Source organism: Symphalangus syndactylus, chromosome 2 (genome assembly GCF_028878055.3).
Source record: "Symphalangus syndactylus isolate Jambi chromosome 2, NHGRI_mSymSyn1-v2.1_pri, whole genome shotgun sequence".
In the NCBI taxonomy this organism is placed as follows: domain Eukaryota; kingdom Metazoa; phylum Chordata; class Mammalia; order Primates; family Hylobatidae; genus Symphalangus; species Symphalangus syndactylus.
In genome coordinates, this window is record NC_072424.2 from 142,312,091 (window position 1) to 142,323,443 (window position 11,353).

Here is an 11,353-nt window from a genome sequence, read left to right on the forward strand (position 1 = left end):
AAAGAAAGGCTGTTTTCCAAATTTGATTTTAAAACACAATTTTAAAGTGTTCTTCTCTAGCCTAGATTATTTCTTACGATTTAAACCATAATCACAAAAATCGCCACTCAAAGTCCTTTGCAAACATTGTTTATTAATTTTCTAGTTACAGAACAAAAATATTAATGCTACTTTAAAACACAGATTTTGATTTTTTTTTCTCAAAGCAAAGCCTATTTTGCAGATACCCCATCATAAATCACTGCTATTTGTAATAGTCACATCCATCATTTAACCTTTCTACTGTATATAAGATGACAACAAAAATCATGCTCCAAAGAGATAATATTCTCATTAAATTCTGTGTCCTATTACAGTATTTGGTTTTTAAAATCAGTGAACTCTCACTTCAACATTTTACTAATAACAAGTGGCTAATGCTTGAAAACAACAGAAATGACCTTTTTCTGCCCCACGTTAATCCCTGTGTAAAGGACAAACAAGTGTTTTATCATAAACCAATCCCAGAATGTAACCATGATCTAAAATATACTAACAATTAAACAATAATTCAGAGGCTTTGATTTTAAGTACTCTGTTTGGAACAGATTAAAAGAATGCCATCCATGTATTCCAGGAGAAAACCAATTAAGCCAACCATATAATGAGCAATGATGCTCTCTCACATCTGCCAGCAAAAACAATCAACTTAATCTATTATAGACTGGTATGTTTCTACTCAGTATTCTATATGGGTGACTTAAATCAACAAACCAAGTGCACAGAACCAACACTTGGTTATATGTCTGTGAAGTAAGAGCTTTAAGAACCAAAGGTCTTTCAAATGGTTTATGGCCAGTGCTTTAGATCTTGGGTCAAAGTAAGAAGAAAGAAAAGTTACAGTATTTTTTCATGCCATATTTTCTGGATATTTGTCCTCATCTTATAGTCCTAATATTATCTTTTAGTCAATTTGAGAAAATGTTATAAACTTTTCAAAAAGTAAGTTGAGCTTAGTTGATAGGCACTGAGTTCTGCATTTTCCTAATAATTGGATTTTTTCCCTGAAAATTAAGACTGAAAGTATCATTGATGTGTTATCTGTTTTTCATTTACTCCAACACTTAGATTTTTACACAGTCTTAGAACTAATTTTATTTAGATCTTTAAAATTATTTCTGGAAGACCTTGTCATCTCTGAGTGATTTTTTTTTTGCTTTGGAGGGAGGTATCAGTACTGTATTAATAATCCAAATCATGATTCATAAGGCAGAGTCATTATTCTATCTTTAGGAACCAAAGAACATGTAAATTGGGGATATTTATATTTAGTCTTTCAGTTTCTCCGGGCCAAACGAAGAAATGAGAAACGAAACATGTAACTTTCAGCCGTACCCTTAATACCTTTGCTCCTCAGGCTCCCCAGGACCTGACGTAAATAAATGGATTTCCAACAACTCCAATAAGGCAAATAAGAGCAAACTAAAATTAGCATTCATTTATTCATACTCTCAACAAATATTTATTGGATGCCTTCTGTATTCTCAGCACGATTTTGAAATAATGCATAAATGTGCAATGTTATAACTAGATTTTCATATTAACTTTTCCACTTGGTGTATGATTTTCCTTCAGTTCATTAATCTAAGCCTAGTTTTCGGGGCCAAATAATAAAAACCTAAGAGATTTCATGAGAAGTGTGTGTGTGTGTGTGTGTGTGTGTGTAAAACATACAGCCCAACACTTAATAGGTATGTAAGTATATTCTTGGTTTCTTCATTTGGGAAACTGCCAATCATGATAAAGATATATGAGCATTCTGGCTATAATCTTACAAACTTTATATTAGCACTTTTTCATCACCTGATGTATTATATCAAATAGTATTTCACTGCATTATTGCTTTATGTATCTATTTCACATTCTTATATGATGAAAATACAACTTAAAAAATCTTTATTCATTATTTATGATTATATCTTTAAGTGTATGTATATTAAATATTTGTCATTTTCCTATTTTTCTATAATCCTATTTAAGGGTGTGCCACATGTTTAATTTCACTCATTTGAACATTTATTAATGTATATATTTATTAAGATATTTATATTTATAGTTTATTCCTACTGATTATAGTTTATTCTTATTAATTTATTCTTATTATTCTTGATTAAGATGTTACTTTTATTGATTTTATCTATACATTTTGTAAATAGTTAAATATAAAAAAACGCAACATGTATGATCCATGAAGCCACTGCTTCTGCCTACCTTAGTGATTCCATACAGCACTACAAAAGCAACAACTTAAGGTCAAAATGAATAAGCTGATCATTGTTGTAGGACTTTTTTCAGTGAATTGTGGAGTATTCTGATAGCAGCCAATAAAAGAGAAGATGAAAGCTTTATATGTGTGTAATATTATGAAGGGCTGCATTTATAATTTTGATTGAGAAAAATATCCAACGTTAAATAGTTTTGACAGTATACAAGTCTCCTTTATAAACATACTCATTCTTTTTTCAAACACTTGCATGAAGTACACTAAATTTATAAGAAAAAATGTTGACTATGGTTTTACTTTAAGTATTATGATGACTATTATTATATATGCTGCATTTCATTGTCTAAATTATGCTAGGCAGGCGCGTTACATGCAGTAACTAATTCATTAGTAAAAATGGTGTATTGTGAACATACTAGATTTTGATGAAGTTCTAAGGTCAAAGGAATATTTGGTAGTTTTTAAATTTTATAAATAATAAAAGCATTATTTAAAATAATGCTGTGGTAAGCATCTTTGTTATAAGCATTTTTGTATGTATTATGTATATTTTTCTTAGAAAATATTTTTAAAAGAATCAGCAGGGCCAGATTTATTTGGTGCATCACCATACCCTGTATGCTGCTTTACCCATTACTGCTAAAGCATGCTCCCACACTAACATACTAACAATCTCATAGTTTTAAGGTGACACATTCTCTATTTTCTCTGTGATAGAAAATCTTTTTATATTCATGGCTAGCCTTATTTCTTTTTCTACAAATTACCTGTTCAGGTATTCTTGAGGTCTCATTCAGTAGTTAATTTGCAACCATTATATTCTCAAGTAAATAATATTGTATAGTCTTTTGTTATAACATGTTCAAAAGAAAAAGAGAGCAGTATTTGAAATTATCTTGCATATATTTGTGACATTATTTAACTAAAGTCTTAAGATATCCTTTAAATTTCAAAAATTAAAAAAACTTTATATTACAATTTTTGTTTATATTTATTATAGTTATCAGGTTGTTATATTTACATTATTTTAAGATGCTTTGTGTGTATCTTTTTAACAATGAAACCAATTATTGATGTATCTCATATATTACGTTTCAAATACAATAACTTAGATGTAGTTTAGCTATAAGAAATGCTGTATATGTCAATTGCATCTATTATGTTACATCTGTCATAGTCACCATGTCCTTAGCAATATAACACACGGATAACGTACGATTACATAAATCTCACGGGCAGGGACATTTGTTTATAACTGTCTATTTTTGGTGATTTTTATTCTTGCCGCATATGGAGTGGGTACTGTCTATCAAGTGAGACTTGGCAGTAGCTGCAGGAGCAGCAGCATCAAGAGTGAGCACACTGATGAAAAGAGAAGAGGAGCTGCAGATCAGATTTCTTCAGGAGGAGGAAGGAAGTAATAGGTCAAGGGAAGGAGAAGCAGCAGACAGAGAAAAACTGGCCAGAGCAGTAGCAGAAGATCTAAGGAGGACGGGGAAGCAGAGGGCTTTACAAAAAGCATCATGAACAGTGTTGTGTGCCGAAGGGAGATTGAACGCAGGGGAGACTCAGAGTGCCTGGAATAAGCAACAAAGAGGTTCATAAGCCAAGTGGAATGACTCAGTCATAAGACAGTAAGGACACCTGAAAGACCACACTCTTTGGAGAAGTATCCCAAAGAAGAGAGGGTGATATGGAATCAGGGAGAGAGACACTGGGAGAAGAGCCTCTCTTCTTGAAAAGGCGCATGGAGAAAGAGGGAGGCATGGATAAACGTGGTTTATTTTTCCTGGGCCCTGGGAAGTTAAAGGAGTTCCCACCAGATGGTCCTGACTTAATGAGATAATTTAGAGGTGCGAAGGAAGGCTGAGAAGAACGTTGCAAGTCTGTGGATACTGAAGGGAAGAGAGAGGCCCCACAGCAGCTGAGAACCACGTGTAGTGAGCATGAATTTGTACTGGGCTCATTTTCGTGATTACAGGATTTTTTTTAGCATTGAAGAACTGAATGTTTAGTGTTCTGCTTTCCTGGAGATAAGAACAGAGAAGGCAACGTGGATGTTAAGTTAGAGCTGTGTATGAGAGTTGTTGCAAACAAAGGAGGAAAGGCAAGTTTAAGTGAAATAGTCACTCGGATGGGATGACCAGTCGTAGTGTCTACAACTGATAGGACTTGGAAATTGACTAAGGAAACTGATGACCAGGGAGGAAACAAAGTCATTCGAGGGAACAGTGGTCTGAAGAAGTTTATGGGGAGTGAGAACTTGAAGCTCACCTAACAGTGGGGTTGTAAGGCTATGATCAAGATGCTGGACTCTGAGGTTCTGATGACAAGGTTCAGTGCCTTAGGCCGGATGACTTAAGAGGAGTGGAGTTGGAGATCAGGAAATCACAGGCTGACACCCTAACGCCAAACTTCAACCCACAGCTCTAAGTTGGGTGGCACTTGCCTGAGGTTTGTGCTGACATATTTCACAAAGCTTCTCATGTCCCTCCCTCTCCCTCGGCCACAGACTGACTTCATCTCCTGTGCCCTCAATGATTTCCTGCATATTCCTGTTTGTTCTCAGTTTCTCAAATCTTTATTTCCATCAAGCATCCAAGAACCTTGACATAAGAACATCAACAGAAAAATGCATCAAACATTAGCTCAAGGACATTGAAAGAAAAACAACTTAAAATAAAGTTATCAATTACACAGGTAAATAATGGATAATACAGAAAGTTCTAACCAACTTCTACCTAAGTTAACAATTTAGATTTCTCCCTGTGCGGTGGTAAGTCTTCCCTGCCAATATTCATCTGGTCATCAAATTATTAGCTACACTGAGTCTAGACACAGAAACCAGGACCTAAGTCCTAAGAATCTCACCATACGACACGCATGGTGCGCATGTGGTCCCTGCAAGATGATCTCAACCCGGTGGCCCATTACTGGCCATCTAAATGGAAGTTAATGTTTCCATGCCATTGTCACTATTCAAAGGACACATGGAGAAATTACAAATGGCTACAATCTTAAGTCATCAGCCCATCTTTTAAAAAGTAAATAAGGCTCTTTTTTTTTTCTCCCAGCTGCTCAGTCACTTTTTGTGACAGAAATACAGTGTCATTATCCTTCAATGTGAACTCCACAGGAAAGCAGAAAATGAACTAAAGAGCCTGGAAAATGTGGCTTGGTCAAGATCTACCTATCGGCAAGCACTCAAGCAATGTCTGAGTGGCCTGGTAATGGAGCCCCTCACAGGGCCTATCACCAGCCCATCACAGGCATCACTCGGAGGCATTTTCCCCTGGAAGTAGCCAGCTCCCTGTTTCTTCAAGTTCAAAAACTAAAGCTTCCATATACCCCACCCTCTCAACAGAGAGGCTGAATGTAAACTGTCCGTGCTAGGAAATGCGGTAACAATCAGTGAGTAATCAAGGGTCCCACGCTTGCTGCCTCAGTATTTCCCTGACTATTCTTTTTTTTCTGTCTATCATCCCTTTCTTTTAACTAGAATTCGTTTTCTGAACTATTTTCCGTCGCAGATGCTTAACCTTCACTTTGCTTTCCTGAAATGTGGCCTGGAGAATCAGGTCTTTTCAATCTGCTCTATGTGTTTTTCCCCCTTTGCCAACATTAGAATTTGAAAAAAATTTGGGGCCCGCATAAAGCTGGCAGGACAGAGCCATCCACACCATATTTCTTTGTTATTTGTGCTTAATATATTGTTGGCAGCCTTGTCTGTTTTAGGTTCTTGGCAGGATTTGGTCTCTCTTCCCTTGGCACTATTCCCTCATGTTTGAACATGCACGGAAATTTATTTAGAGAGCTTTTCAAGAGTCCATTTTTAGACCCACGGATGTAAAACTCACCAGTCGACCCTGTTCCATCAAACGGCCAAGAAGCAGTCCTTATTGTAATTAATCATTACAATAATCATTAATAATTACTGACGTGCACATAAATTTTGAATCTTAAAAACACAACATATATTTGCAACTTGCATAATGTCTCAGTAAAAATCTTCAGAAGACACTTGTGGCAATGTGCAGAATCTCACTGTGAACCAGTGGCTGAGAGGCCATGAGGAGGCAGAACGCATTTGACAAAACGCAAAATGCCTTGAAATGCAGAAGAGTTTGGCAACATGCAGCTATGACAGTGAACTCTAGTATTTGTTGCATTTGGTTTTAGCTCATTATAAAGAAAATGTGTTGCAAATCAGGTAGAAGAAGCTGCTCCCTAATAATTAAATCATGTGTCCTAAAAGGGTAGTCAATTTCTTGACCGGGGGCGACCTTGAGCTGATAGCACATGTCAGTTCAGAGGATACAGTACAAGGAGTGAGTTTCATCAGTTATAGTATACTGTATAAAAAGAGATTTCACCTTGATCACTGCTGTCTGCTTAATGGTTGTTCCAGTTCACATCTCATTTGATTAACAGAAATTTAGAGAAAAAGATTAAAACTGGTGAAAAAAATTCATCAAAATGGAAAATCAGTCGCTGGCATCTCTTACCGCAGCCCCACTATACTTGAGCTAACGACTTACAGCCCCTCTCTAACCTATACGTAAATCATCCTTCAGAGTTTATTCCAATCATCAAAACCTGCAAGTACATGGATCGTGCACTTCCAAAAGATTCTGTATTGGCATTTAAAATACGAATTTAAAAGCTTAAAAATATATACTGCATTAAGGATGTTTCTCTCTGTGATGTGGGACTGTTTTCTTTTTGTATTCTTTTGTGTGTAATCCTTTTATAATTGGATGGGCAATATGTAATTTTAAGAAAGTAGAGAATGTCTTTCCTCAAGTGTCAGGAGAATTAACCATCTTAAAATTAAAATCAACTTTTCGTGCAAGAATTTTCCAAACACTTGAGCAATTTTTGACTTAAATCCTAACGTTTCATGACTGAAGGTGTACTTAGCAACTATCCCATGGTGCACGCTCCAAAAACTCTACTCCAATATGCCAGTGAGTATTTTCTACTCCAACGAATAGTGAACTATGTCCTGTGAGCCCAACTTGACTGGCTCCCTCTTTTCCTATGGCCCACAAGCCCATAACAGTTTTCATCTTTTCAAAGGGTTTATTTTAAATGGTTATTTTAGTACCTACACGATCCCTCTGCTTTTGGTATATGTTTGTTTGACAGCAAAACCTAAAACATTTATTTTCTGGCCCTTTAAGAAAGAACTCACTGGTCACTGATGTAACAAAAAGTGGTCCATATTGAAAGAATTGTAGGATACAGTAAGTAAAAACAGAAAAACGCTTTTTCACTCAATCCCTCTCACGGCTTCAATGTGCTATTAGGTATTATAACTATAAATAAATTATAACTATAACTATGCATCTTCCCCAAACTATTTGACCATATGGAGTTTCCTCCTGGGCAGGCTTTATGATATATTCAAGGTTATTATGAAGTGTGGTGCATTGTTATTCAACTAAAGGAAGTTTTCTCTGTACCTTTATAGGAATTCATAAAGACAACTTACTACATTCAGGTCCCAGATGCAGCTCTTTATGGAAAATGACATCATGCAAAAGAGTGCCTCTGTCTGCTCAGAGTTCACAATCATCTCAAGAAATAAAAGACTCATTTTTTTAAGTGTAGAAATGGTATCTCTCAAAGACATCAGTATTAGAAACAAAAGCCAATAATTAAATTTGGATTTATTCTCTTTTTTCTAGCACACAGCCTTTGGGATGGGGTAGAGAAAGAAGTGCCCTTCCTTACAAAGACAGGAAATCAGGCATCTCAGTTTTAAGAACTGCATCTCTTTATCCACAGGGATTGGTAAACAGACTTTTCAAAGTGTTGCTAAGAACTACAAAACTCTTGTATCTTTTGTATGTCAGGCTTTAGAGAGAACAGGGAATGAAGAAGAGCTGAAAAGAACATATGTAAGAGATCGGGAGAGAGTGTGGGATGTGATCTTGATGCCCAGAGCATGGTCTGCAGAGTGTTCCATGGGCAGTAAACAGCCAAGTGTGCAGGGCCAGCGCACAATGCAAAGTGGCACGTGAGAGTTCCAGAGCTGCCAGATAAAGCCCTGCACCAACACTGTGGCCCAGGAAAGGTCACCAGGGAGGTTTGCCTTGCCCTGGCTGTGGGAATAGTGCTCTGCCTGTTCTTTGGAACATGTTTGTTCAGTTTTGATCATCACATGAATGGAATCGATATCATGCACATATGTTAAGACATTGCCAGCAAAACACAGGACAGGCAGACAGCAAAACACAGGACAGACAGCAAAATACAGGACAGACAGACAGCAAAACATAGGACAGAGAGCAAAACACAGGGAATTGTTCAGGTTTCAGGGAGCTGAACTCTGTGAGGTAAGTTTTACGTATCTACTCATTGTAAATAAAAGTAATGTTTTAAAAGATGTTTTGCCTTGACCTAGAACATAAGCAAGTTCCCTGACTCAAAATATTCTACGCTCCACTACTTCAATTGTTCAGTTTTCGTAACTCCCCAGATCGTTCAACAGGCATCCAGGTCTGCCCAGGATACAGCCCAAAGATTTCAGGTTTGCCCTGTTTAGAAATCCAAAAAGTCTGGCTTTTTACCTTTAGATAGTTCCAAAACAGGAAAATAACCTTATTTCTTAAGTGTTAATAATATGAGAGGCAATAAAAATTGATTAGATGTTAAAATACACAAAGTATGAGATGGTTAAATCAGACACACAAGAATTGGAGATTTTAACCTGTATCAGATCTTCCTATAAACCAAGGGATAGGCGTAACTAACTTTGAGACACAATGAAGTATGAAGTCTGAGACCACCTGGCACTCACACCTCACTGGGTCAGAATGTTCCCTAGCCCAAATTAAATACATGACATCTCTAGATGATGTTGCATAAGATATTATGTTACTAAGGGAACTATTTTGATCATAAAATATCTCCACTTTTTACCTTCGAAGATGTATAATTGTCATTGATATTTTTAGTGGGTCACGCTCCAGAAATTCATGAATTTCAGTTTGGTTCACTATAAAAAGTCTAAGTTGACCAGATATAACCTGCTAAAAGCATTCTTTCAATAATGCCTCTTCCTTATACTAGTAAATGCTATCAATAATTTATGTTGGCATGTTTTTAAAAAGACCTATTAGTAATTTTTTTCTTTGTATTCTCACTCTTGGTGTTCATATGATAGAAAAAATAGGTTATAGATCAGCTTCTAATCCTTTCTTTCCCATTCTTCACTTTCAAATATCATTTCCTAAGCACTTTATTATGCTAGGCTTTAAAATGAAATAGCTCACGCAGCTAAGAATTGGAAAATGGAAGCAAATTACAGTTGGAGATATGGCATGGACATTAAGCCTTGAAATCAGAAAAAGGTAGATTTGAAGCCTAATTGCATGCACACTAAATGATATGAAAGGGTTATCATCTGCATAATGGAGATGATGATACATGGGCCTCATAGATTTCCTTAGTGACTAAGTAAAACAATATAACAAAAATGTTTAGCACAATGTTATACTCTTAGGAAAACCTGAGAAAAAGTTAACTATTATTTTGTTATGGTTTTGAAGGTGATAGGGCATGGTTATTGGTGACCTTGAGAGACAGAAAAATTCAGAAGAGCATAAAAGAAAGTAGGTAAGTACTGCTCATCAATATCCAGCTCTCCTTTATACTGGGGCACATGGGATTCCTGTACTCCTTCATCTCCTTGAAGGTAAGTGCATGTGACTTGTCCTGGCAGCTGAGATCCTATTTCCTAGAAGTGACATGTCCAAGAAGTGACATAAGCCATTCCCAGGTGGAAGCACCTATGAGCCAGTGCTCACCTCTTCAGCTGACTCTTCCCAAGATTCAGTGACCATGGAAGCACTTACTGATATGGAGGTGCCTATCAGTAACACTCAATGGAAGCAGCCTAGAATATCCTGCTAACACATCTTGTGAATGTGAGACAGCTGTCCCGAGGATTCACAAGATACAACATGGTCTATCTTTATGTGAGACCACACTATTTCTGAGGCTACTTCACTGAGAGTGTTTATTATTACAGAATAATGTAGACTATTTTGACTCCTCATACAACTTGTATCTAGAGAAAATTCGGCAACTTTCTATAATTAAAGTAAGGTTGTCTGAATTTATGTGCATGCATTTTATTGTCATTTACATTTCATGCTTCCCAAAGTACAACCCAGCATACAATGTAATGAAGGAAATGGCTAAACATGCATACAGCGAATAGCAAAATTTCTTCTTGCATTTTGTGATTTCAATAAAAGAGGTATAAATGTGGTATTGCACTTAGTGTATTAAGTAGCTGATTTTACAGACTAATTTTCATCCACAATATGCCCCTTGCACAAAGAGAACACTGCTCAGAATGTGTATTGACAAATGCCTGATCCTTTCTAGTCATGATGAATAGAATAGGTTGTCATAACAAATTGCTATCTTCTAGAACAGATTTTGAAAAAAAAAAAAAAAAGCCAATAGAGAGAATGTGAACAATCCTTGGGCTTTTCAGTTGACGATAAGTAGAGATCAATACCTTTTATTTAAATGGACATGCATTACACCTGCTATATTCTTTCTACATTGATGTCAACTTGGCATTTCCCTAGAAATTTTTCTTACAAGAAAAGCAATATTGTATCTTTTATTCCTTCTGTCCTGAGTCTATATGCATGCTATTTCTGGAGAAGGTTTCTGTAGAAGAACCTTTCTATAGAAGGTTTTAACAGCCAGTGATACAAACTAAAATTTGAATAAAAGAGAAAGTAATTTCTTGTTAATACATTACTTTTTATTATATTTGAGATGAGAAGTTTAATTGGAATATTTATTAAGAGAGGTAAATTGTCTCAGATCATTTCAACACCTTACATGGAATATGTGTACATATTTATTTCTATTTCATGTGAATAGTATGATTAACTGCCAATCATTTAGAGTTATTTATACTAAATGCTAGATTATTTTTATGTAATATTTAAATCTATTTCTTCAATCCTAAACCAAAAATATATATTTGATTTTCTTTCAATATCTTTGTTACTCATGACTCTTATTAAGCTCAGGATTTAATGGTCCTGGCTCTGTTCT

The 11,353-nt window shown here is 35.9% G+C and overlaps 1 long non-coding RNA gene across 1 annotated transcript in view; it reads left to right on the forward strand.

The window, feature by feature from the left end:
- Positions 1-7,934, forward strand: part of LOC129463523 (uncharacterized) — a 29,145-nt gene extending 21,211 nt beyond the window's left edge. The window contains exons 4-5 of the long non-coding RNA XR_008651210.2: positions 4,833-4,963; positions 7,737-7,934. This is a non-coding gene — a long non-coding RNA (uncharacterized lncRNA). The remainder of the gene's footprint in view (positions 1-4,832; positions 4,964-7,736) is intronic.
- Positions 7,935-11,353: the final 3,419 nt, after the last annotated feature.